This window comes from Lithobates pipiens, unplaced genomic scaffold, assembly GCF_037356315.1.
Source record: "Lithobates pipiens isolate NorthernLeopardFrog02 unplaced genomic scaffold, aLitPip1_a1.2 Scaffold_22, whole genome shotgun sequence".
Lineage (NCBI taxonomy): Eukaryota > Metazoa > Chordata > Amphibia > Anura > Ranidae > Lithobates > Lithobates pipiens.
This window is the reverse complement of record NW_027507784.1, coordinates 274,238,297-274,260,987: the sequence shown is the minus strand read 5'-3', so window position 1 is coordinate 274,260,987 and position 22,691 is coordinate 274,238,297.

Below are 22,691 nucleotides of genomic sequence, written 5' to 3'. Positions count from 1 at the left end.
GGTTGTAAAACCTTGTGTTTTTTCACCCTAATGCATCCTATGCCCCCCAGCTCCCCCGTTTTACTTACCTGAGCCATTCATTGGCTCCCACTGCTGTCAATAAAATCCAATGACACGGGCACCGGTGGGGGGGGGGGGGGGGGTGGCGAGTCCTACATTCAGAGTCTATGGACACTGAATGCTGGACTCGGCAGTGTGCACGCAAGGTAACCCCCCTGGAGAGCGCTTCTCCTAGGGGGTTATACGATGTGGAAGGAGCCGTGAGAGCTGCCGGGGGACCCCAGAAGTTGAGGATCAGGGCCACTCTGTGCAAAACAAACTACATAGTGGAGGTAAGTATGACATGTTTGTTTTTTTTTCTGTTTTTTTTTAATCAAAGCTTTACAATCACTTTAAGCTAATAGGTGCTGATGGAAGCTGAATAGCTGAATTGTCTTTGACTAAACTTGTCAATGAAGAAACACATTATTGAGGATAAGTCTTCCATATACACTAAAGGTTGGAGCCCATTCAAAGACAGAGCAAATAACGGCATGACAAAAATAACCGACACAAATATTTTTTTTTCTCATATTGTGATATTCTTTAGCAGAACATTGTGAGTCTATTGATGGATATTTCTTTAGTTTTAGGATGACAGCTACCTTTTGAGTCTGCCTTCTTGGCTTGACACCAATAAGACCTACTGCAGGGATAGGCTAACAAACCAAGCTGTTATGCATTGTTATGACATAAGTTAATTGATGAAGATCTCAATGGGAATGAGGCTGGTTCACTGCTGTGAAGTATCTAATGTCAAAGCAATGCTTAGATCATTGTGCCCCTATACTTCAGAACCTTCATTGTGCTGTTAATATGCAAGACAATAGTTCTAAACAAATGACAGGGCCAAATGATGAGCTGCTAATTGCAAATATCAGTTTGAAGCTACCTTTATAATTAGATTTTATGGTAAAGGGGTTGTATAATAAATGAAAAATAAGCCCTTCGATTTCAAAGGGTTATCTTTAAACCTGATCTCTGTGAAAGGTAAATGTCCTTATTTGCTTATTTATGCCTAGCGGACAGGGTAAATGTAACCAGTTCTTCACTCCTACAGACTTGCTCTGTGCTACTAGACTGGTCCCTGCAGCCTCTTCTCTCTCTCTCTTATCAATGCTGCTTTAGTCAGATGCCACTAATGCTGTGTACACACGACCGGACTTTCCAGCAGACTAGGTCCGACGGTCTTCCCGACAGACATTCAGTAGAGTTCCGACAGACTTTCTGAATGAACAGACTTGGTCATTTTCATTTTGAACGTGATGACGTAAAGGGGACTAAACAAGGAAGTTCAATAGCCAGTAGCCAATAGCTGCCCTTGCGTCGTATTTGGTCCGTCGGACCCGCACACCGATAAACGGTTTTCCCGATATTAGTCCGTTGGAATTGAGTCCGTCGGATAGATTTGAAACATGTTCTATTTCTAGGTCCATCGGATTTATTTTTCAAAAAACAATCAGACTAGCCCACACATGATTGGATTGTCCAACGGACTAACCCCTTCGGACCTAGTCTGCCATGTGCACGCGGCATAAGACCAAAGACTAAAGTTCTACACAGGACTTGAAGAAGCCAAGGGACAGCCAAATGATGGAACATTTACCAATCTCTAGAATAAACATGCATTTAACCATTGCAGTCTTTACTTGGGCTCTAATATTTCCTTTAGTTTTTGGAGTTCGTTTTGTTCTTTGAGGTACTGTACTTAATACTATCTTTACTTTCTGCTATCTTTGTTGCATGCATTTACATTTTAAGAGTTATTCAAAAATCGGTCATAATTCTAAAGTACAATAATACATAAAATATGAAACAGAACTAATTGTTTACTGATCTTACTTCATTGAAATGAATTCTAATAAACCCTTATTTTTTAACAGTTTCAAAAAGGTTATATTTCTGGCACCTGTTTGGAATGTAACTGTTATGCCGCGTACACACGACTGGACTTTTCGACGGACTTGGTCCGGTGTACAATCCGATGGACTTTGCAGCTGAGGTCCACCGGACTTTCAAACGAATGGACTTGTCCACACATGATCACTCCAAAAATACGGATTTGAATGTGATGATGTCGAATAAGGAAGTTCATAGCCAGTAGCCAATAGCTGCCCTAGCGTCGGTTTTAGTCCGTTGGACTAGCACACAGACAAACAGATTGTCTGCTAAAAGCCGAGTACAGCAGACAAATTTGAAGCCAGTCTTATTTCTAGGTCTGCCAGACTTTTGGAAAGAAAAAGTCTGCTGGAACCCACACACGATCGAATTGTCTGATGGACTCTGGTCCGCCGGAAAGTCTGATCACGTGTACGCGGCATTACAATGGTTGTGCACTCAAACAAACTGACAAACCACCAAATGGCTGGTGTCATAACTGATCATAACTGTGCAGCATCATGGCAGTTGCAGATCAAACAAAGGCAAAAATAGCAGCTCCCTTGGCTGAAAAGAATAGGAGGGTTAACTTCTGTTTTATGTCTATATAAGCAACACTTTTTTGTTACAGATGAAGTAATCAAGGGTCAAAATCTTGTTGGTTTATTTTTTGCTGTTTGGGTCCTGTTGGGAAGATTTCCCTTCACTTTCTGTCCCAGAGACATCAAGTGAGAGAGAATGTCTGCAAAGTGGTGGGGTGGTATACCCCTGTTATCACTGGAACTGGTACCTACATTGAAATGGTTACCCTTTTCAAAGAATCCGTAATTGGCAGAATAATGGGTCTGGGAGTAACTGTAACTGGTATAAAGCAATAATGAAAAACAGGTTTAGAATGGCATAAACATGCATACAATACAGAATAATAACGACAGGTTGATGATGGCAAACATACATATGCTTCAGAATCTGATTATGAAAGCGGCATAAACGTGGACTCTTCACACCAATGTCTCCGTGACTCAGAATAACACGTGGCTGTATAAGAAAAGTTTCTAAAGGACAATACAGCAGTGATGGCGAACCTTGGCACCCCAGATGTTTTAGAACTACATTTCCCATGATGCTCATGCACTCTGCAGTATAGTTGAGCATCATAGGAAATGTAGTTCAAAAACATCTGGGGTGCCAAGGTCCGCCATTACTGCCCTATAGCAATAGAGAAATAAGCCCAGAACACTACTTTTATGTAGCGCTGGCTCCTGAAGAGCATGCGCTATGTTTTTTTTAAAGTTAAGGTTACACCTGAACTGCAGTTTGGTTCAGGTACAATTGTTCTAAATTTGGACCTCAGCATCAGTCTGACTGGACTATAGGATGTTCAGGCTGGCCACAAGTGGCACTGTCTCTTCTGGTAGGCATGGAACCACAGTCTTGTTGGGTGCTTTAAGTTTACTCTCTTTCGGAGCCCGCCCAGTGGGAGTGTCACTCTTGCTGTGCTTTCTGGAAGAGGGTACTTAAGATGCGGATGTCACGTGGTTCGGGGTTCTGGTCCAGGAGGATGTTCTGACTCCATGGTCCTGGTCCTCCTGACCAGCCCCCAGGAAGGCTATGGTCTGGGGTGTGGATCCACCCGACTTATTGTCTCAGGGCTGGCTAGCCCGAGCCAAGGAAACTAAAGAAGGATTCCGAGGTGGTCCGGTGCTGACTCCGGTAGTTGGAGAGGCCCAGTAACTTCATAGCTATTCAGGGGAGGACTCTTCGGAAGAAGGCCACGTACGGGTTGGCTTCTTAGCAAGAGCCTGGAGGGGCTGAAGTACCTAAGTGAATCCAGTGTCGTGGGTATCGCCAAGCTGGCTGAAAGATCCAGGTATCACACGAGTGTTCCATAAGTGTTAGTTTCCTGAAGTCTACAACACCGTCTGTGGCAGAGACGTATCCCTGTATGTTCTACAACAAAGTCTGTGGCAGAGACTTGTTCTTGAGTAAAGCACCTTGTTGGCTGCTAGGCCTTGTGAGAGAGGGACTATCCAACTTGAGTGAACATCCAGTTGTGAATGGCTATTCTCTGGATTTAGTCAAAGTAAGCAAGTTCTCCATTATTGACTTTGACACTAAAAGTACCTGAACTTCCTTCCTAACCCTCTGATCCTATTTTAAGAGACTGTTCGTTGTCTATGTTTTGCAAATAAAAATCCCTTTATGCGGATCTGTCATCAGCCTCTGAGTTTACTGGGCCTTCTACCACGGGAACCCCTAGACACAGATCGAGGAGAAGGTAACAAGCCCAATCAAACCAGCAGCTCCTTCAGGGGTCAGTGCTACATTAATAAAACAGTACAAAATACAGAATGATAGGCGGGGCTATGCACAAGGACTTCATTTGTAAATGAGAAATGGGTATAGCAGTTATTTCCCATGAACTTGATTATGGGGGACTGAGAAAAACAAAGAGTGCTTTGTTAAAGTTTGTAACAGGCTCCATCATATATATCGATTTCAGTTTTGCCTTTAGTACCATATTAACTCTTGTAGTAAAATCCTTGCCTGTGTTATTTGCCTCTAGTAAATTAAGGCTTAGCTTTGCTATTTAAAATTGTCCTGCTGCTGGCCAATTTTACACTGCTGCACCATCTGGGGTCTCTTATTTCTTTCTGTTTGTTTGATGATAAAGCATGTGTTGCTGTTAAAGCTACCAGAAAAAAAGCATTCTTTTCAAACTGAAATAATGCGATTGGACTACTGGTGCTGTATAGGCTAATTGTAAAAAGAAATTAAAAAACATTCCACAGCCAAATACATCTGTCAGTGTACACTGTCACTGGGGCTGTCCATGAAGATACTAGTTCTAGGAATGTTTTAGCTTTTGGATACTCCAATAAAGTCTTAATACGATGGTACCTGATTCCTTTCCAAATATGTTCCCAATTACTCTCCTCTTTGTTTAGCAGCTGTGGACAGGAAGGGACAATGGTACACATATGGTGGACATGCCTTGTAGCATGAAGGCTATGGATTCATTTATTCCTTCCATTGTGATTTAAGATAGGACCCAATTGAGGCCTTTTTGAAAAAGCCCACTCAGGCTACACTTTAGAAAACAGCAAAATGGTTTGGCTTCACTTTTAGTACTGCAAAACAAACTATTGCACACTCTTGGAAGTTCCACACTGCTAAATTTGCAGGAAGTTGAAACTCACCTAAATGCATGACGATCAACAAAAAGTTGACAGCCATTGTGAAAGATAAACATAATCTATTTTTAAAAATCTGGACCCCATGGATAAATTATTCTCAACTCAATCACAGAGCATTACATCTTTTAGTTTTTTTAACCCAACAGCGATGGATATTTTATTCAATCAGGGAAGGGAATCTACTTAGCCCACCAATCTCTACATAGTGTCCCCTGCCTGCTTTATTCATCTTCCTCTTCTTCCTCTCCTTCCCTGCTCTTTTCCCCCGTACCTCACATTTTTTTTTTTTTAATCTGGCCTTGAATTCTGGTTCCAGGCCCCCTGTCTTCCATTCCGACCACACAAACTTTTTCTGCTCTTCCATTTCCGGGCAGTTTATTTAACATAATATTTGCCTGCACTGGTTTCTTGCATAGTTTTAAGTGATTTTTTTTCTAGTCATTCTCTTTATGTTCCAATTACGTCAAAGGTTTTCTAGTCGACCCACTATATCTTGACTCCCTTTGCATCAATTTACATTTCTTGTTATACATATTTTTGCCTCCTTATTGGAGCCTTTAATTCTTCAGATCTTCCTTTTTAGGCTGCTGCCCTTCGGATTATGTAATTTTGTGTACCGTAAATTTTATATGTGTGCGAATTGGTTTACGCTTATACCTTTTTATACTAAACTTTAATAAAATATATTGAATAAGACTCTTCAGTTGGGTTTCAAAACATAGTTTAAAAATATTTAAAGAGTGTATATGTTTCCCTGCAATGATGCACAAAATAGCAACAGATAATGGTAAAGAGCAATAAAGCCAGTATCAGTATCATATGTACAGTTTTTATGCTGCTAGCAAAAGTAAATGTAAATGATATCCCCCATAGCCATGTGTGAATTGGAAAGTTGTGCCAGTCTCCTAATACTAACATATTTTTTGCTTTCAGCTAACCACACTCAACAAGTGTCAAGAAGTCAATCATCAATGGGATCTAGCTGGATTTTCTACTGATTGCACAATGAAGCATGTCTTTTAATTCCTCACGCTTGTAATGCAGCTAACTCTTATTACCATAACATTGACACCTACACCTGTGTCCTTAAACCATTACCCAGGCAGTTGAGGTCAACTTTTCATTACTCAGTAATTTGAGAGTATCAGTTCTGAATATTCCTGTCATAGTACATCCAGCCAATGACCCGCGTGATTCTGGAAATATAAACAGTAGGTTAAAAATCAATGAGGTCATGTTTTAAGGGGTTCTGTTGTGTAAAAAGAAAGAAGTGTAAAAAAATGCAGCTTGATAAAGAAGAATAACAATACTAAAGCATGACGCCAGTGATGAGAAACCACAAGTGAGATTCTGTACAAGGTACACCAACAGAGTTCCCTTGATACAAAAAATATTTAGAAAAAATTGGAAAATATTGAGATCTGATCCAATCTTGAGGACTAGTCTGCCCTCACACCCGAAACTTGGTCTTCAGGAGACGGAAGGACCTAAGAAGTATCATTGCCTCAAGTAGGGTAAAGAAAATTAGGAATAAAGGCCTAAATAAACCCGGGACTACTGTGTTCGATCAAAAGGGTAGTTGCAAGTGTGGGATTAAAACTGTGGAAATCCATCGGAAGAAGGAGATATTTGGAGTGGATGGTAAAAGTCACAAGGTCAAACAGTTTATTAAATACAGGACCTCATTTGTGATGTATGGTCTCCTCTGTCCTTTTGGACTATTATATGTTGTACTTCATGACCTATGAGGACAAAAATCGGGGAGCATAGGAGTATTATGACAACTGAAAAAGAGGACTACTCCCTACCAGGACACTTCAAAGAGGCCCACAATAGCTCTTTGAGTGGCCTAATGCTGCATACACACAATCGGACCTTCTGACGGGAAATGTTGGATATGAGCTTGCTGGCTGAAAGTCCAACCGTGTGTATGCCCCATCGAACATTTGTTGTCAGACTTTCCACCAACAAATGTTGGCTAGCAGGTTCTCAAATTTTCCACCAACAAAACTTTGTTGTTGGATTTTCTGATACAAGTCCATCGCACAAAAGTTCACGTATGCTTGGAATCAAGTACGAGCCGGAAGCGATCGGTCTTGTAAAACTAACGTTCGTAATGGAGATATCACATGACTATTGAACTTCCTTTTTATCGGCTAGCCGTACGTCTTGTATGTCACTATATTCGTAATTGTTGGCCAACATTTTTGTGAACGTGTGTATTCAAGACAAGTTGGAGCCAACAACCTTCGAACAAAAATCCACGGTTTTGTTGTCAGGAAGTCCGATCGTGTGTACGGGGCATAAGAGTCTTCAGGATTGAGGCCATATCTAATGATCTACTGGCAAAAAACACCAAATATTATGCACATAAGGTCTGGATATTCACTTTAGGCTCCTTGGTCCCTCAAGGTCTCAACAAGGGGATTGAACTAAATAATGTAGTCTAACCTCGTCTGGGGCTCTTGACAATTTGGCTAGCCTGGTCCAGTCCCGCGACTCTCTGGTTGCACCCTTCTGAATCCCTCCTCCTACTTTTAACGTCCTGCAAGCGCACAAGGACTTTCACACTGGAGACACAGCAGCGGCTGTTTCAGGACGCTTTGCAGGCGCTATTTTTAGTGATGTAGCGCCTGCAAAGCGCCCCATTGTGAAAGGGGTCTAAGGCTTCACTGGCATATATATGCATGTACCATCAGTCCCCACTACAATAGTCCGTTGTGGGTTCATGTGTCTGGGGGAACTCCTGCTATGAGCTGCTATCCATATACACATTTACACTGTTATGCTCATTTGTTTACATTTGATCTATCAACCACAGTTAAATACCTTTGGCGTGGCGGCGGGTGCTCTAGGGGTTTCACTCACCTTGTGGGTGGTAGCTCTATAACTGTGACACTCTGCTCTATTATCCCTATCATTTTAGGAGAGAATGGCTAATCTCCCTGGCCAATGCTAGCCAATGCTAGGGTGCTGGGTGCGCGTGGGCATCTAGAGGCCTGTCAGGCCATAAGCTCGAGCAATAGGCCGCCAAACCACTAGAGGGAGAAGGGCATTGAGAGCTAGATAGATCGAGTTCATGTACTCAGAACTATTGCCCCGGAAATTATGTTAATCTGAATTTCTGGCTTAGCAGAAGCAGCGCCTGCGGCAACCGAAAGTGGCGGGTGGATCGCAAATCCACCCACACTTCCTGGCTGTGGTATGGCATGCATACCACACGATACAGATAGTGGTGGTGACAAGCACCATGCCACACAGCATCTGTGAAGTGCGGACCGCATTCATTAAAAGTAAAATTAAAATTAAATAATGGAGGCACTCCATCTCTCCTGTCCTCCCCCAGCACCTCTTCCACCTTATCCTTGCCCTATAAGTTAACCTATTTGAAAGGATGAACACCCGGCTTAAACAGTATACAGCATGGGATGGAAAAATACAGCAAAAAGGGTAGGTGTATCCCATTGAAATCAATCAACATTCTGCTACAATGTGATATGGGGAACACTAGATCTGGTCGCTATATGGGATTACTGCCTGGTGGATGCTGGGGATGTTTTGTCAATAGTGCAGGATTATGGCTCCATGTTCTTGGGAGAAAGGTCAACCCTTTGTAGGAAAACCTTAGTACCAAGATGGTTGCTATTATAGTATGTTATGATTGGTTGGCATGGTGGGCGGCGCCCATCTGGATGGGTGTGGCAGGCTCTGGTGGGCAGTCATCTAGACCTGTGGATGTGGCTTTATGTAGAGGGAATTTTGAGAAGGTCAGCCTACTATTGCTGTGGCTCTGATGAAGAGGGTACTCCCTCATAACGCGTAAGCCGTCTGCGATGCCATCTGGTTCCTCAGAACATCCAGTCCAGGTTGCAGGTCTAGAGACACGTTTCCAAATTGCTGGAGCATTGTTAAGCCTTTTTTAAACATTCGTTTGTGAGTATTACTCTTGTTTTTACTATTTAAATAAATGTTACCTTTGGTAATGCACAAGGTCGGTGCGCCCTCCTTTTCTTTCTATATGTAACAATACTACTTACCAGTTCCCCCACCAATGCCTCCAGCATTTATCTTGCAGCATTATATTGGCTGCTAAGATCTTCAACACCAGCCACTTCTACGTATGGCAACTATCTTTATGAATGCAGATCCACATACTGGATACATTATTATTTAAAGGAGTTTATATAGCATTGACAATTTATGTAGTACTTTACATTTTTTTTAATTCACATCAGTCCCTACACTCAAGGGACTTCCAAATTAAGGTCTCTAGCTCACATGCATACATACATACACAAACTAGAGTCAATTTAGACAGGAGCAAATTAACCTATCAGCATGTCTTTTGGAGTGCAGTGGGAAATCAGTGCACCCGGAGGGAATCCACACAAGCACAAGGAGAACAGGTGGTGTCCTGGCTGGGATTCAAATTGAGGTTCTTGGGCTGCAAGGCAGAAGTGATAACCACTAAGCCACTATTCTGCCCTAGCAGTCTGAAATAGCACCAGAGTGAGAAGCAGTGTCTGTGTTTGGAGTTGGCCGTCTTGGTAGAGGTGTAGTTTTTCTTTCTCGTTTCAGTCTCCAGCAAACAGTGCAGTTAGTAGTACAAAAGGGACATCATCAAATTGAATTTCAAATTTCAAGATACTAGCAGTCAGAGGTAGCAGTGTCCTAGGTTTCACACTGCGGATATACTGCACAGCTACTGTACAGGAGTGACTGGGCATATTCACACACTAGGAATCCCTAGATCAACAACCTCTGTTTTCATTATTTGTATATGTTAATAGCCAATGCAGAGATGCAAAGACAGCAAAGCAACTTTTCTTCTGACCCTCTTTCTACTGTATATGTGAGGGAAGAGATACCATATGTCAGTATTGAAAGAACATCTACTGCAAACTATTTTTTGAATAAAATGGTTTGTTTTTATTAAGTTATTTATCTATTCATATAGTGTAGCCTAGTACTTAGATTTTACATATTTTAAAATCTGTGCAGATCCAAATATTTTGCGGGGTGGGATTGGAGTAAGGAAGGGTATGTAGTGCTACCTCCGTAGGACCTGTTTGTAGATTGGGTTCTCTGTTCTTCTGTCTCGACTATGAAAATAACCTAAGCCCCACTGACTGTTGAGATTTTACTTCCTGTCCTGGTGAAGCAACAGGATGTAGGATGATTACATCAGGGGCGGATCCAGGGGGGGGGGCAACGAGTAAATTGCCCCCCCCCCCGAGATAGTAGCAGTGAGAGTGAGACAGTGACATGTCATTGTCACATTCTCACTTGCTCTCAATGCTTCGTTCGCGTGTGACTGTGGCTGTGCGCGGTGCCGCTGCCTCCTCTGCCCGAGAGACTTGTAATTACGCCCAGCAGACAGATAGGAGGAGGAGGAACAGCGGTGGGTGGAGCCTCTCTCCTGCACTCGTTGCTAACGCCTGGGCCGCCTGGCGTCTAGCAACGAGTGACGTCACGGTCACGCCGGTCACGTGGGAGGGAGACACAAACTCAGCGGAGCAGAGCTGCTGGAGCCTGGAGAACAGATCAGGCAGCAGCAGCCAGGCCGGGAGAGCTCAGAGCAGACTGACTGAGTCTGACTCTGTCAATGTTATGCCAGTGAGTGAGTGACTGTGATAATCAATCACAGTCACTGTATTTGAGCTGTTCAGCTAAAAAACAAAGTCGAATCCTGCAGAGTGGCACAATCTTAGTTCTGGAGTCTGCCCCTGACGTTGTTGGTCCCACCCACCCAGCTCCCCCTCCATCTTGTCCACGCTACAGGCCTCCGCTCTGCCACCCCTGAGTTAGTTTTAGCTCCACCCACCTCCTCCATCTTCTCCACCGGTTTGTGCAGTGCAGTCTACAGAGTGAATTCTACATAGAATATTGAGAAGATTACTGCTGGATCCATCCATCCCATCCATCTCCACTCCATTGCTCCTGCATGGGAACGGTACCCATCCCCTCACCAGACTACCAAAAGAATTGCCTAAACGTGAGTAAAAGTATAAATGAATGTTATGTGACAAATCGCAAAATACATGTGTGCCATTATGTATGATTATTTCTTGTGATCCTAGGCTGCGCTGTGTTACTTTGACTGGCTGATAATTGCACGGTTGTGCAATCAATGCTGTACCGAAATTCAATTGATGTCCTTTTTTTCCCACAAATAGAGCTTTGGTGGCATTTGATCATCTCTGCGTTTTATTTTTTATTTTTTGCGATATAAACAGAAAAAGAGCAAGAATTTAAAAAAATAAAAAAACAATATTTTTTGCTTTTGCTATAAAAAAATATTGCTTCCTCAGTTTAGGCCAATCTGTATTCTGCTCCATATTTTTTGAGAAAAACAATCCGCAATGTGTGGTAGGTGACGTGGCAAGTGACAATCCGCAATGTGTGGTAGGTGACGTGGCAAGTGGCAATCCGCAATGTGTGGCAGACGACGCGGCAAGTGACAATCTGCAATGTGTGGCAGGCTACGTGTCAATCGGCAATGTGTGGCAGGCTACGTGTCAATCCGCAATGTGTGGCAGGCGGCAATCCGCAATGTGTGGCAGGTGACGTGGCAAGTGGCAATCCGCAATGTGTGGCAGGCTATGTGGCAAGTGACAATCCGCAATGTGTGGCAGGCTACGTGGCAAGTAGCAATCCGTATTTGGTGACAAGTGACAATCCGCATTTGATGAAAAGTGACGTGGCAAGTGACAATCCGCATTTGGTGGCAGGCGACATGGCGAAAGACACCCTCAGGGCTCCCATTGATTCTGCATTATGGTGAGTTGAACCATTTAATTTTATATTACAATGTATTAATAGAAATAATGTGCTTCAATCATCCTGACACCATAACAACCATGGTGCCGTAATGATTGAAGTGCCAATACCAGCCATTTCCCATATAAATTGCCCCCAAAAAAACATATTTTATAGAAGTGCCCCTCCCGAGACTGGACTCTGGATCCGCCCCTGGATTACATTCACCCTTTCTTCTGGGGATATCTCCAAAACTTTGGATTTTCTATCACCTTATTTCCGGTAACAATAGTCATCATGACAAATAGAGAGGGCAAATCTTCCCAGAGGGGAAACACATAGAAATAAACCCAAAACTGGGTTCTAATCCTTTCCTACTCTATACAAAATTAGAAGAACCCATGATTTTAGAAACACTTAAAGTGTTACTTACCTGCTCTATGCAATGGGTTTGCACAGATCAGCTCCGATCCTCCTCTTCTTGGGTCCTCCGCCGGTGATCCTGGTTCCTTCTCTTCATCTAGTGCCCCCATAGGAACCTGCTTCCTATGGGGGCATACATGCAGGTTCGCTCCTGAGCTCCACTGTCTGTACCTATAGACACAGACATTGGGGGCATGGCCCTGCCCCCCTCTCCTTCAGCTGCTGCTCTCATGCACAGAGCTGGATTGAGATGGGGCTCAGGTAAGTACAAGGGGGGCTTTGGGGAGCTGGATACACATTTTTTTTTTACCTTTATCCATAGAATGCATGAAAGTAAAAAAAAAACGTTATCCTTTAGAAACACTTTAAAATCTCTACAACAATAATTCACAATGATCACTTGCACTCAGAAGAAGTGATAATCAAAAAGAGACAGTCTAAGTTTTTGTACAGTGGGAGAAGATAACAGTCCAGGTAATCATTTACACAGCAGATAGGGTTCTAGAGGAATTCAAACTCCAGATTATGAAGATTAGTAACCTCTTGAAGACCAACTCCAGTCAAAGTGTTTTCTATTTCAATTTGGATAGAGAGGGGAAGCTAGAACTCAGGTTTTTAATGCTGCCTGCATATACATTGAGGAAATTTTGCTCTGAGATAGTAAAAAATAAACATTTTAGGTTTGCTTATACATGTTTAAATTGATGTTATATACTGTATCTTGCAAAAGTGAGTACACCCCTCACATTTTTTTAAATATTTTATTATATCTCTTCATGTGACCACACTGAAGAAATTACACTTTGCTACAATGTAAAGTAGTGTACAGCTTGTATAACAGTGTACATTTGCTGTCCTCTCAAAATAACGCAACACACAGCCATTAATGTCTAAACTTCTGGCAACAAAAGTGAGTGCACCCCTAAGAGAAAATGTTCAAATTGGGCCCAAAGTATCAATATTTTGTGTGGCCACCATTATTTTTCCAGCACTGCCTTAACCCTCTTGGCTTGGAGTTCACCAGAGCTTCACAGGTTGCCACGGGAGTACTCTTCCACTCCTCCATGATGACATTATGGAGCTTGTGGATGTTAGAGACCTTGAGCTCCTCCACCTTCCATTTGAGGATGCCCCACAGATACTCAATAGGGATTAGGTCTGGAGACATGCTTGGCCAGTCCATTATCTTTTCCCACAGCATCTTTAGCAAGACACTGGTCATCTTGGAGGTTTGTTTGGGGTCATTATGTTGGAATACTGCCCTGCGGCCCAGTCTCCGAAGGGAGGGGATCATGCTCTGCTTCAGTATGTCACAGTACATGTTGGCATTCATGGTTCCCTCAATGAACTGTGGCTCCCCAGTGCCAGAAGCACTCATGCAGCCCTAGGCCATGACACTCCCACCACTATGCTTGACTGTAGGCAAGACACACTTGTCTTTGTACTCCTCACCTGGTTGCCGCCACACGCTTGACACCACCTGAACTGAATAAGTTTATCTTGGTCTCATCAGACCACAGGACATGGTTCCAGTAATCCATGTCCTTAGTCTGCTTGTCTTCAGCAAATTATTTGCGGGCTTTCTTGTGCATCATCTTTAGAAAAGGCTTCCTTCTGGGACAGCCATGCAGACTAATGTTATGCAGTGTGCGGCATATGGTCTGAGCACTGACAGGCTGACCCCCTCCCACCCCTTCAACCTCTGCAGTAATGCTGGTTGCATTCATAATTCTATTACCCAAAGACAACCTCTGGATAGGACGCTGAGCATGGGCAACTCAACTTCTTTGGTTGACCATGGTGAGGCCTGTTATGTGTGGAACCTGTCCTGTTAAAGTGCTGTATGGTCTTGGCCACCATGCTGCAGCTCAGTTTAAGGGTCTTGGTAATCTCCTTATAGTCTAGGCCATCTTTTTGTAGAGCAACAATTCTTTTTTTCAGATCCTCAGAGAGTTCTTTGCCATGAGGTGCCATGCTGAACTTCCAGCGACCAGTATGAGAGAGAGAGAGAGCTCCCCATTCACACATGTGACCTTGTAACACTAACAAGTCACATGACACTGGGGAGGAAACATGGTTAATTGGGGCAAATTTGGAATTTTTCACTTAGTGGTGTACTCACTTTTGTTGCCAGCGGTTTAGACATTAATGGCTGTGTGTTGAGTTATTTACACTGTTATACAAGCTGTACACTCACTACTTAACCTATTTTCAAAAATGTGATGGGTGTTCCTTCCTTTGTGAGATACTGTATATATACATACACAGTATCACAGTATATATAGTTTCTCGAACAAAAAAGTTGAGTCATAGCTCTTATTCAAAGAGTTAAACTGCTTGTTGAACATACACATCCTGTGTCACTGTTGATGAATTTCTAATTCCTTCCTGTTCCATCTGCCCCCAACCAAATAGTCAGATGAATTTAAACTATGACGTAGTGCATCCCTAGTAGTGTATCTATTACGTAGTGTATCTATAGTATTTCCATTTGCATTAATAAACAACATGATGTTTTTTTCTCCTGATGCCCTTCAATTTCTACGAGTATGCCCATTTCAACAAAAGAATTGGTGATTGGTAGAAAAAGACATAAACATACCTCACCTGACAAAGTTAATCTATTGTTCATCAAATTATCATGTCCCAGTACTTGCACATGCTTACAGTCAGACAGTCTTGTGAAATAGAATTACTCAGAATGACCATCTGTACCCGTGCATGGATTTGGAAATCCTTATTGGTACTCAGTGTTCTTCCTCCTCTGGTATTATATAAGAATTTCATATTTTCTTTTGACCCATAATAACACCCAGTCAAACATAAAATCAGACCTTGATAATAAGCATAGCTATAACAGTTGCAGTGTTCAGGTAGTTCAACAGTCACTTGATAGGATGTTTGCAAAACGTAAGCAAGATCTTTATGCATTAACTTCCTTAAATGATATTTAGCTATCACCTCTAAATAAGAAGTCAGAATCTTTACCCAATCACTGAACAATGGTCTGTTGTTTAATGACCTTATCTGTTATCCCTACAAAGGTTTCAGGTTGCTAAGGAGAAGTCAAGGTTAGTTAAACATGGTCACATTTGGTATGATGGTGTTCTCCTGTATATCTAGCACTAAGAGGTGTTTGGGTCATGCATTTCTTTGCACATTTGATATTGTGTAGATAGGTATCCTTAGATCATGTACCTGTGCAGGAAGCTTGGCTTGATAGAAACTAGAAATTGTGCCGAGGTTAATTTGAGTTAGATAATAGCAGAGTTTTCTTCCTTTTCTGCTTATTTGCAGAGCATGAACTTACATAAAGTCAGATAGATGTAATATAGCTAAAACTTATACTATGTCATAGACATGAAACATAGTAAAACTTTATAGCTAATAGCTGACAATGATAATAGAAATATAAAAAAGAAAAAAAAATCACATAGAATTCAATAGGAGAGTTCATTTAACTGCTAAACGTATGCAGGAAACATTGTAACTGTGCTAAGGACACTCAGGGGCGACCATAGAGAGTTGATTTACAAAGCAGGGATATGGCCATATTACCACCATACTACTACTTAAAAAAAAAAGAATGCAGCACATTTATAAAGCACAGCATTGTTCTGGGCCAGCTTTGGGAATTCAAAACTAGTGGAGTGCTTTTGAATCATTTAACCTGTGAAAGTCACTTGATTGCCTTTCTTTTTGGAGTTTTCATTGCTGTGCTAAGCAAAGAAGGCATCACAGGCTCCACCTCAGCCTATATTTTATGAATGGGCTGTATAATGCAGGCTTTGGTGTGAGTATTGATGTGTCCTCTCTGTTATGAATTACCCCTAAAGGGATTGTAAAGGCAGAAGATTATTTTTTATCTTAATGCAGTCTATGCATTAAGATAAAAAAAAAGCTATTGTGTGCAGCAGCCCCCCAATACTTACCAGAGCCTGTCTTTATCCAGCAATGTTCCAGGAGTGTTTAAGCTGTCCGGGACTCCCCTCCTCATTGGTTAAGACAGCAGTGTGGTGCGAATGGCTTCCACTGCTGTCAATCAAAATGATTTAGGAAATTAGGGCTGGGTTACAGCTCTGTGTCTGAATGAACACAGGAAGCTGGAACTCAGCCCGGGTGCCCCCTTAGCAAGCTGCTTGTTGTGGGGGCACTCAACAGGAGGGAGGGGCCAGGAGCACAGCAGAGGGACCCAAGAAGAGGAGGCCATGGGCTACTCTGTCTAAAACCAACTGCATTGAGCATATAAGTATACCATGTTTGTTTTTTGTTTTTTAAAAACTAGACTTTACAATCACTTTAAGTCTACTAAATTTACCTTAATATTTAGTAAGAGGCATGGAAAGTTTTTAAAGTACTAATTTCTTGTGACAATTATTGAAAAATGGGAAACATTTTTTTTTTTTTTTTTTTTTACATATTGTCACCTGTGTATTACAGCATCATCATATGACTGCTGTGGCAGTGATCAGGGATACTGCTTGTGGCAATATGTAAAAAAAAAATACATTTTACCATGTGACCAATCACAGATCACACACAGTTGTAATCAATGATGTCATGATGTCATGAATGGATTCCCTCCATGACTAATGTTTACAAGCTGTCATGTGATCACACAGCAATCACATGGTATCCAGGCTGCTCACAGCACCCTGATATCAAGCCCCAGAATTCACTGCATCCTGTGGGGTCAATGTACATGCATGATGATCTTTTGGATAGTTATCTTGTTGTGACTGCTAGGCCTTTGCTTTGCTTGATGTGTGTATGATAGTGCTGGACCGATAGAAATTTAAATGTGGTTCTAATGGATATACCAAAAGGTTTTTTTTTCTTTCAAAGTAGAAGATCCATGAGGAGAATAGTGTGGATGGACCCTGTTCTGACCCTAAACTTCTACCATTCTGCTACTGACAAAAGGAACACTCACCAGATGGCAACAATTTGGATGTGTACAGAGCAGCATTTGGTACAAAAAATCTCACTTAAAGGAAAACATTCTCCCCCTACTTTAGTGCTTGAGAATGCAACAGATTGAAATAGAGGTGCCTAATCTTCAGCCGCCTTTAGTGCCATCAGAAGGAGTCTTCATCAAGCCTTAACGCAGATCCTTTAATGCATTCTGTCATGATTCTTTTTTTTTTTTTTTTTGAGTTTAAAAGATATTTATTGAAACAAAGATGATACATGGATCAAATTGCTCTCACACAGGAGAGTCAGCAGTAAGGCACATGGTAAGGAACAAAAAAACAGTATGCCAAGGAACAATACAAAGGGGGAGAATAGCACCCGCGAACAGTATCCACGAAGATGAAGGCCATGGATGCCGGGCTCGTGTGAACTGGGGGGGGGGGGGCGAATGATGCACATGGGAGTCCGCTACTAAAAGAGAAGTCTGGGGGAGGGGAAGAGGGGTACGGTTTAGTGGTGAGGGGAGAATCCAATTTCCTTTGGGGAGCCCGGCTTCCAGACACCCCACATGGGCTCAGACTGTGCCAGGAGCTCAGAGCCCCCCAAACCCCTAACCCCCTAGGAATACCGTGTGCATCAAGCCTGACATATGATAACTTAAAAGGAAGAACGTCAACCATACAAACTCAGTGACTGATAGCATAGCAATTAGTGCGATCCGACTCTGGACCCCCCAAAAAAGATACAAAGGGAGGGGCCAGAGTGGGGTAGGCCCTACGGGCCACAAGACAGCAGTGAGGAGAGGGGGGTTAGATTGCGCTATGGACCACTTACTTTAAAAGATATTGAATTTATGATGTGGAAAGTATGTAGGTTATGACAAATATAAATATGAAAAATATACAAGAAATATGAAAAACATGTAATGTGGAAAAATAGGTAAGAGCAGCCTCTATTTGTTTCCACCTTGACAGGTGGAGAGATACTAAAAAGGGGTGAGGAGAAATAGACTTGGCGCTATACCCTTTCCCACTGGGAATCTATACGTTTTAAACTTTATTGGATATATTTTCCAGCGTGCTGGCAATTAAATGAAAGTAATGAATATTATGAAAACAATGAAAACCACTACATGGCAAATGCTTACCATAAATAGTTCTAACAGTATGTAAAAGTGCAAGTACAAATAAATTACATGTGCCACGAATCATATACTGTCATTCTTAGAAAAAATTAAAATGCAAGTGAATAAAGAATTAGAACACAAAGTGGTGGCTATTTCTTGCCTTAAAGTGTAGTGACTGTGCTTGGTCTATGAAAAAAGAGTCATGCTAAATATAATCAAGATAAAGTAACGTGATAGCTAGCACACTGTGAATAAAAACAAACGTGTGCAGTGCAAAATCAAAAAACAATATTAAAAATGAATATTAAAATTAGAATTAGAATTAGCATTCACAGTGAACCATATGTATTTAAATTGTGAATAGTCTCTGGTGAGTGGCCAGACGACGTACACCTCTAGCACTAACCAGGAAGCTGAGCGGGACTTTTAAACCTGCCTGAAAGCTGTAACATAACCGCAATTGCAATATCTATGTTTGTAAGTAGTTTTAATTCATTCTCTTAAATAAACATGTATTTTAAACGTTATCACGCTATGGATATGCCTCTCTTTTGACATACACTACGTGGTTTACTACACTCACGAAAAAACGAGAGACCCCCAGTATTGCATCAGAAGCAAGCCAGAGAGCGACACAATAGCTGATATTGTGAAGGTCGATCCACCCCGGATGGGGTTTTTTTTCCGGTGAGAGCATATTATTGAAGTAACCACTGAACACGGGAAACACTATTTGGAAACCATCACCCCCCTTCTCTCCCTTTAAGCACGGAATATCCCGCCACTCACCAGAGACTATTCACAATTTAAATACATATGGTTCACTGTGAATGCTAATTCTAATTCTAATTTTAATATTCATTTTTAATATTGTTTTTTGATTTTGCACTGCACACGTTTGTTTTTATTCACAGTGTGCTAGCTATCACGTTACTTTATCTTGATTATATTTAGCATGACTCTTTTTTCATAGACCAAGCACAGTCACTACACTTTAAGGCAAGAAATAGCCACCACTTTGTGTTCTAATTCTTTATTCACTTGCATTTTAATTTTTTCTAAGAATGACAGTATATGATTCGTGGCACATGTAATTTATTTGTACTTGCACTTTTACATACTGTTAGAACTATTTATGGTAAGCATTTGCCATGTAGTGGTTTTCATTGTTTTCATAATATTCATTACTTTCATTTAATTGCCAGCACGCTGGAAAATATATCCCATAAAGTTTAAAACGTATAGATTCCCAGTGGGAAAGGGTATAGTGCCAAGTCTATTTCTCCTCACCCCTTTTCACAAGACAGCAGTGCCATTGCAGGCCGATAGGTAGGAGCGAATAATCTTGCTCAGTCCAGGCTCTGATCTTTTTTTTATTGGAGTTTTAAACAGTACAGTAACAGGCGATACAGAATGTACTAAAAAAAAAGGGAAAAACATAGTACAAATTGAGATCACAGATAACAGTATAAACTGAGAGGTGGTCACGAACCCATCTTGTTTTATATTGCAGTCTAAATCATAAACAATATTGACTGTAAGCGGAAGGATTGCGAAGATTGGCCCGATAGGTTCCCATTGCAGGTGGTGGGGAAGTGTACTGTGCACAATCCAAAGTTGAAGCTGCCGGGGTATGTAATTGGTTGTGGGCGGTATCGTGTCCCTAAGGGATTGTTAAGTTGAGTGAAGGCACGGGAGGAATGGGAAGAATGTCAGGCGATAGTATGGTATGTGGGGCAGAACAAGTGGGTAAGCGGCTAACCGGGGCCGGTCAGCTGAGCTGAGATCTAAGTCATCCGTGTCTGGCTCTGATCTTGTGCCATATATCCATCTCCTCCCGATGAAAGATTTCGAGGGGAGGGGTGGAGTAAAGAGGGGGGGAAAGACAGGACAGAAGCAGAGGGGACAGAAGAGGAAAAGGGGGAAGGGGAAGGAGTGGTTTGGGGAGGTACCCAGGTCAGGGGGAGCTCCTTAGGAAAGACGGGGATCTCGCTGTGACACTGGTTGTCAAAATTACATCCCGTTCTAGGACTAGAGGAGAACCCCTACGTAGCGAGCCCAGGGATCCCAGATTTTTTTGAATCTTTTAGATTTATCAATGATGAGACTAGAGGTCCTTTCTTGGAACATAATCCAGGAGATTTTTTGTTTAGTTGCTGGGTACGAGACCTTTGGGGACTTCCAAGACTGGGCTATGGTCATCTTGGCACTAATGAGAATGTAATGGATCAAACATTGCTGGTATTTAGAGATTTTAGGGATTGGCTGGTTCAGGAGCGCTATAGCTGGAGTTTGGGGGGCCGCAACGTCAGTGACCTTGCGGATCAGGGAGAAGATCTTGTTCCAGTAGCTTCTGACCCGGGGACAATCCCACAGGATATGGAGAAGGGAGCCCAAGTGACCACAGCCTCGAAAACAAAGAGGCGAGGTCTGAGGGTAGAACTTAGCTAGGCGGGTCGGGACCAGATACCACCTAGTGAGGACCTTAACGTCTGCTTCAGTGAGGGAGACATTAAGGATCCCTGCGAAGGCCCTCGTGAAATAGGAGTGCCAAGTGTCCATGTCCCACTCCAAGTCAAGGTCTCGTTCCCAGCTTTGCATATAACTTGTTTTCTCCGAGGGGGTAGACAGAGCTGTGTAGATCAGGGAGATTCCCCCCTTCATGTCCATGGCCAATACACACCACTGTTCATAGGGAGTGACCCCAAGGCAATCTGAACTGGTGGGTAGGAGAGTGCGTAAGAAGTGAACTATCTGGTGAAAGTGGAACTGCTCCGTGGGGGGCATGGCGAGTTGGGAGATGCATTGCTTCAAAGTGACGGGGCCATTCATATTAAAAAAGTGACCAATCCTGTAAAGGCCGTTGTCCAGCCACCATTGAAAAGCTTTAATATTTAAACCGGGGGGGAAGGCGGGGTTATTAAAGATGTGGGCTAGGGGGTGCCAGCTGGAAGTAACATTATTCAGCTTATGCAGGGTGTCGCAAATCGCAAAGGAATGGGAGAGAGTAGGGGACATGATCGGGGGTCTGCTTTTTGAGGGGCGCCAAAGAAGAAAGTCAATGGTGAAGTTGGGGATTGCCTGTCTCTCCATTTCAATCCAATCTGGTTTGGGTCCTCTCGAGTAAACAGTCGAAATTTGGTTCAAGTGAGCAGCGTGATAGTACCAGCGGAGGTTGGGCAAGCCCAAGCCTCCTTTCCGTCTGGGTCGGAATAGAGTGTTTTTGGGGAGTCTATGGGTGGAGGTCCCCCAAATAAATCGGTTAATGGACAATTGGAGGTTTTGGATGTGAGATTGGGGAACAAGAATGGGGAGCTAGCGGAATAGGTAAAGAATCCTAGGGAGAAGGGTCATTTTGACTGCGTTCACCCTACCGATCCATGATAATTTGTGGAGGGACCAGTGATCTAAATCCGTCTTGAGCTTCTTAAACATAGGGGGGTAATTGTGTTTGTAGAGTTGGTCGAATTTGGGAGTGAGGTGAACTCCCAGGTAGGGAATGGAGGAAGTGCTCCAGGAGAAGGGGAAACGTTCCGTCTACTGTGGCTTGGGGGGAGGAGATATTAAGGGCTAAGGATTTGGACATGTTAACCTGTAACCCTGAGGCTTGCCCGAATTGAAGAAGAAGTTGGAGGATATTGGGAGTAGATATAAGGGGGATGGTAACAAAAAGGAGGACATCATCAGCAAATAGCGCACACTTATGTACGGATTGGCCGCATTGAACTCCATGGATGCCTGGGTGGTTCCTGATGGCGATCGCAAGCGATTCGACGCCTATGGCAAAGAGAAGGGGAGATAAGGGACAACCCTGTCTGGTGCCTTTGGAGATCGGGAACGGGTCAGAGAGGTGTCCCTGAAGTCTGACTTGAGCCCTGGGCTGTGAGTATAAGGAACCCAGGAGGGTCCTGAAATGAGAATCGAATCCCCAGTTCTCAAGGGTGTGAAATAAAAAGGGCCAGGTGATAGTATCAAATGCTTTCTGTAAGTCAAACGAGAGGAGGAAGCCCTCCTGTGGGGGGCTCCCGTCCCACCGAGCCTGGAGGACAGAGATAATGTCTACAGCTCTCCGTATCTGGTCTGGGCCCTGTCTCCCCGGGATAAAGCCTACCTGGTCTTTGTGGACATAGGAACTTATAAAGGAGCCCAATCTGTTAGAGAGAATTTTTGTCATTATTTTGAGGTCGTTGTTGATCAAGGAAATGGGTCTGTAGTTGCTCACTAGGCTCTGGTCCTTGCCAGGTTTAGGTATGACAGCTATGTATGCGAGATTGGAGGCTGGGTCAACGGGTGAGTTCTGGCCCAGGGAGTTAAAGAATCGGGTCAGGAAGGGGGAGAGGATTTCCGAGAAGGAT